This window comes from Tamandua tetradactyla, chromosome 3 (assembly GCF_023851605.1).
Source record: "Tamandua tetradactyla isolate mTamTet1 chromosome 3, mTamTet1.pri, whole genome shotgun sequence".
Taxonomy (NCBI): domain Eukaryota; kingdom Metazoa; phylum Chordata; class Mammalia; order Pilosa; family Myrmecophagidae; genus Tamandua; species Tamandua tetradactyla.
In genome coordinates, this window is record NC_135329.1 from 203,733,640 (window position 1) to 203,739,533 (window position 5,894).

The following is a 5,894-nucleotide window of genomic DNA, read 5'->3' on the forward strand; positions in this document are numbered from 1 at the left end:
TTAGTTGGCAGAGCTAATTTGCCTTTGTAGTTACTTGATTCTAGCGCTTGCGCTCTTAAAACCCTGCCTCGTGCTGCCACCTGGTGGTCGCAAGTAGTGAGTGCAACAATGGAGGTGCGGCCGGGCCGCGGTGGGTGGTCAGAGGTCGCTTCTGGGCGGATGTGAACTTCAGGTACAAGTCAGGACGGGGAGACTGGGAGGCATTCAGGCGGACGGAGCAGCGTGTGCAAAGACCCGAGGGCGCCGGCCACGCGCATGCGTGGGAAGCCTGGGGCCCCCGGAGGGAAGTGGGGAGGTAAGGAGCTGAGGCTCCGGAGGGGCAGGAGTCTGTGAGGTCTCCTGAGGTCCCCGGGGCTTGGAGTTGATCCTGAACCCGACAGGAAACCACTGAATTGCTGTGCATTTTAGACAGATTCCCTGGTGACGTGGAGGAAAATGGACTTGGGGGGACAAGGGTAGTGTCAGGGAAATTAGAGAAGCAACAAGAAAAGAGAAGAACTGGGCCAGAGCAGTAGTGAGGATGGCTGGAGGGTTAAGTGTGGATTTAAGGAGTATTTAGGAGGCCCAGTTGTCAGGATTTGGGAAAGAGTGAGTGGAGCAGAGAAGAGAGAGGATAAAGTCATGGCTGATTGGGTTGATGATGGGAACTGGGGAAAAGCCTGAGAAATAAGTTCAAGGACACACACACACGCACACACACACACTCACACACACACACACACACAAAGACATTATTCAATTGTTCAGTAACTTTTTGAAGTTCTGTAGCAGCGATGCTCAACCAGGGGGTGATTTTGTCCCCCCAGGAAACACTTGGCAAGATCTGAAAAGATTTTGGGGGGTCACCACTGGTGGTGGGAATGGGGGTGCAAGTGGTTAGAGGCCAGCTTGCTAAACATGCTGCTGAACAGCCTTCTATGCACAGGACAGCCTGTGCCCAGTGTGCCCCAAATGTTAGGGCTGAGGTTGAGGAACCCTGTTCTATAGGAATATACGTGATGGCATTGGGGGAAAGTCATGGCCATTTAAATTTTATTTATTTCATGTCACATTTTCCCACAAAAAAATTAGAATATTTTAATTATTGAATTGGAAAAGACTTAACAGGAAGGTAAATGCCATACTCTGCCTGGTAATAAAGCACGTGATGGTAGAACTCTCCCTTTTAAGTGAAATGAATGGCAGCAGAACATTTAATCAGAAGTGATTGGAAAGTTCAGGATGCTTCGTGTTATATATTCAACTTAGAACTGGAGTATCTGTTTTTACAGGGACACAGTGTGCAATTGACTTTTGGTCTTTGCTGAGGTCGTTGGTGGTTTGAGAGCTGTGGGCGTTTTGAGATGGCATCTCAGCCTGTCCTGATGGTTGTGGGAAGGCAGACGGGCCACAGACATGATTGTCCCAGGGCTGCAGGGAGCTGTGTCCCAGGATTCAGTGGAAAATGACTCGCAACCTCCTGCTCCTAGAGGTCTCTAAACACCCTTACTGAGCCCCATGGGAAGTGGGTGCTACAGTTTGAACTGGAAAGAGTTAAAAGACAGATGTTTTTCTGTTGGCCTGTGACACTGTCCCCAAACTTATTCCAGAGGTGGCCGGCACGCTGCTTTAACTCAGACCTGGGGGCCATCCACACACATTCTAGTTGTGCATCATTTTTATTCCTGTTTAAAGGAATAAAAACATGGTCCTGTTTAAAGGCTGCCTGACTCATTGAACCTGAAGAAAGGTAAAAGGAAGTACTTTATTTAAAAGGCTTGAAGAGTCACTTGAGATTTAATTTACCGCAGTGAATAAAAAGAAGATATTTAGGGTCTGTTTATTTTCTCCAAAACCCTAGAAAAAAAGGTTGAAAATTGAAAAAAGAAAATCTTTAGTGCAATGTTTCCTTTATTATTTTAGAAAGCAACCTGAGGTGTCCCTTAGGGATATAACGTAATCATACACTTAGATAGACAATTGTGAAAATGCATTGATTTTCTAGCTCAGAAGTTGGCAAGCTATGGCCCATGGGCCATGTCCAGTCTGCTGCTTGTAAAGTTAGTAAAGTTTACTTACTGCTGTTAGTAAAGTTTTAGTGGGACACAGCCACACCCCTTCATTTACCGTGTGTCTGCGTGGAATTCCGTTTGGTTCCTCTCTTTTCTACAACGGCAGTGCTCAGCCGCATGCAAAGGAACAAAAGGGAATCTCATTGCTCTTCATTGACAACAATCAGGTCCCCAAATAGAAAATCACTTAATAAAATTCTTTTGATTATTTCTTATTTCCAAAGTAACACATGTTCATTGTAGAAAATTTGGAAAATGCAGGAAAATTACAAATGAAAAAAAAATCACTCTCATCCACCCCCCAAGATAGCCAGGAACTTGCCATTTTCCCAAAGCCTATTCGTGTAGAAATTATCTTGACTTACTGGAAAATTTCCCCCAAATTCACCACCTGTGTGCTGTTGCAAATTGGAATCGTGTCCCCTCCAACACATAGCAGCCCCCGGTAACCGTGATTGTAATGTTATTTAGAAATAGGGTCTTTTCCAAATGGAAAAGATGGAATCGTTATAAGATGAGGTTCTACTGGATTAGGGTGTGTCCTCATCCAGTGACTTGTGTTTTTATAAGGAGAAGGAGATTTGGACAGTCACACAGGTGTGACACTAGGAGACAGAAGAGGCAGAACTCAGAGTGCTGTGTCTCTAAATCAAGAATTACCAAAGATTGTTGACAACCACCAGAGGCTAAGAGAGAGGCAAGGAAGGGTTCTCTATCAGAGCTTCCAGTAGGAACCAACCTTGCAGACATCGTGACTTCAGATTTCTGGCCTCCAGAACTGTCAGAGAATAAATTTTTATTTTAGGACACCCAGTTTGCAGTAATTTGTCATGGCAGCCCCAAGGAACAAATCCGAGTACTGTCTTCTCTTTTATGGTGTCCTGGTCTTTGCCATCTTTTCCTTTTCTTCTTGGAAGAAGTTCCTCGTATATATCTAGGCCTGAAAATGGAAGCGGTCCTCATACTGAGTTCTCAATATTGCCTGCCAATCTTGGGATCCTGGAGGCATGAGTGTGCAGATGGCCATTGGGAAAAGGGACACAAATGCGAGGGCAGTAAACCCATTCTTCTCTTGTGCTGTTTTTGCAAATGAAAAACCAGGCCCAGAAGCCAAGACAACCAGCCCTGCTGCCCCAACCCCACCCACTGCTGTTGTTTATCACAGACTGGAAGTAACCCCAATAAACTCGCCTTCCTTCCACTTCTCCTGCTCCCTGTGGGCTGAAGCAGAGTTACCAGAGAGGTGACTGTGCTGGAAAGCCATCTCTGCCATCCTGAGCATTCGGTGAGATTACTGTAAGCAAACAGGCTTGGATCTGTTGATCAGCAAGCAGTCTTGACAAGAGTTCTTGGCCCCGATAAGAAAGGGAGTGCTCTGGGTGGTGCTGGATCAGGGAGGCTTCTGGAGTAGAAGAGTCAATCCGGGGTCACCCGTGTAGCCCAGCTGTTGACTGTGTGGAAATGGTCCCAGCACTTTGGCAGTTGGAGCTAGTAAAGGATGCCCAGCTATGCTTTCCCGAAAGACCTGTTTGTGAAATGATAACTCGTCATGATGGTTAGTGAAAAGATTGGGTTCGTGGTCTCTCCTCCCTAGTCCAGGTTACCTAGTGCCACCGTTTTTGCCCCAGGGGCACGATGGCTTGGGGGCTTTACTGACACCCAAGTCTTTTAGTGTCATCAGCAGGGCCTCACCCGGGATCTGCCAGGGCAGGTGATTTAGAGAAGAAGCCCGTCAAGCATGGCCCATGCTGGTCCCACTACCTGTTTGTTTTTACAGTTCATGAATTAAGAATGATTTTTTTCCTGTTGAAAACACTTCAAAAGATAGGAATACAAGGGAACTTCCTTAAAATGATAGAGGGAATATATGAAAAACCCACAGCTAATATCATCCTCAATGGGGAAAAATTGAAAACTTTCCCCCTAAGTTCAGGAACAAGACAAGGATGTCCATTATCACCACTATTATTCAACATCGTGTTGGAGGTTCTAGCCAGAGCAATTAGACAAGAAAAAGAAATACAAGGCATCAAAATTGGAAAGGAAAAAGTAAAACTATCACTGTTTGCAGACGATATGATACTATACGTTGAAAACCCGGAAAAATCCACAACAAAACTACTAGAGCTAATAAATGAGTACAGCAAAGTAGCAGGTTACAAGATCAACATTCAAAAATCTGTAGCATTTCTATACACTAGTAATAAACAAGCTGAGGGGGAAATCAAGAAAGGAATCCCATTTACAATTGCAACTAAAAGAATAAAATACCTAGGAATAAATTTAACTAAAGAGACAAAAAACCTATATAAAAAAAACTACAAAAAACTGTTAAAAGAAATCACAGAAGATCTAAATAGATGGAAAGGCATACCGTGTTCATGGATTGGAAGACTAAATATAGTTAAGATGTCAATCCTACCTAAATTGATTTACAGATTCAATGCAATACCAATCAAAATCCCAACAACTTATTTTTCAGAAATAGAAAAACCAATAAGCAAATTTATCTGGAAGGGCAGGGTACCCTGAATTGCTAAAAACATCTTGAGGAAAAAAACGAAGCTGGAGGTCTCGCACTGCCTGACTTTAAGGCATATTATGAAGCCACAGTGGTCAAAACAGCATGGTATTGGCATAAAGATAGATATATTGACCAATGGAATTGAATAGAGTACTCAGATATAGACCCTCTCATCTATGGACATTTGATCTTTGATAAGGCAGTCAAGCCAACTTACCTGGGACAGAACAGTCTCTTCAATAAATGGTGCCTAGAGAACTGGATATCCATATGCAAAAAAATGAAAGAAGACCCGTATCTCACACCCTATACAAAAGTTAACTCAAAATGGATCAAAGATCTAAACATTAGGTCTAAGACCATAAAACAGTTAGAAGAAAATGTAGGGAGATATCTTATGAAACTTACAATTGGAGGTGGTTTTATGGACCTTAAACCTAAAGCAAGAGCACTGAAGAAGGAAATAAATAAATGGGAGCTCCTCAAAATTAAACAATTTTGTGCATCAAAGAACTTCATCAAGAAAGTAGAAAGACAGCCTACACAATGGGAGATAATATTTGGAAACGACATATCAGATAAAGGTCTAGTATCCAGAATTTATAAAGAGATTGTCCAACTCAACAACAAAAAGACAGCCAACCCAATTACAAAATGGGAAAAAGACTTGAACAGACACCTCTCAAAGAGGAAATACAAATGGCCAAAAGGCACATGAAGAGATGCTCAATGTCCCTGGCCATGAGAGAAATGCAAATCAAAACCACAATGAGATATCATCTCTTACCCACCAGAATGGCCATTATCTACAAAACAGAAAATGACAAGTGCTGGAGAGGATGTGGAGAAAGAGGCACACTTATCCACTGTTGGTGGGAATGTCAAATGGTGCAACCACTGTGGAAGGCAGTTTGGCGGTTCCTCAAAAAGCTGAATATAGAATTGCCATATGACCCAGCAATACCATTGCTAGGTATCTACTCAAAGGACTTAAGGGCAAAGACACAAACGGACATTTGCACACCAATGTTTATAGCAGCATTATTTACAATTGCAAAGAGATGGAAACAGCCAAAATGTCTATCAACAGACGAGTGGTTAAACAAACTGTGGTATATACATACGATGAAATATTATGCAGCTTTAAGACAGAATAAACTTATGAAGCATGTAACAACATGGATGGACCTAGAGAACATTATGCTGAGTGAGTCTAGCCAAAAACTAAAGGACAAATACTGTATGGTCCCACTGATGTGAACCGACATTCGAGAATAAACTTGGAATATGTCATTGGTAACAGAGTCCAGCAGGAGTTA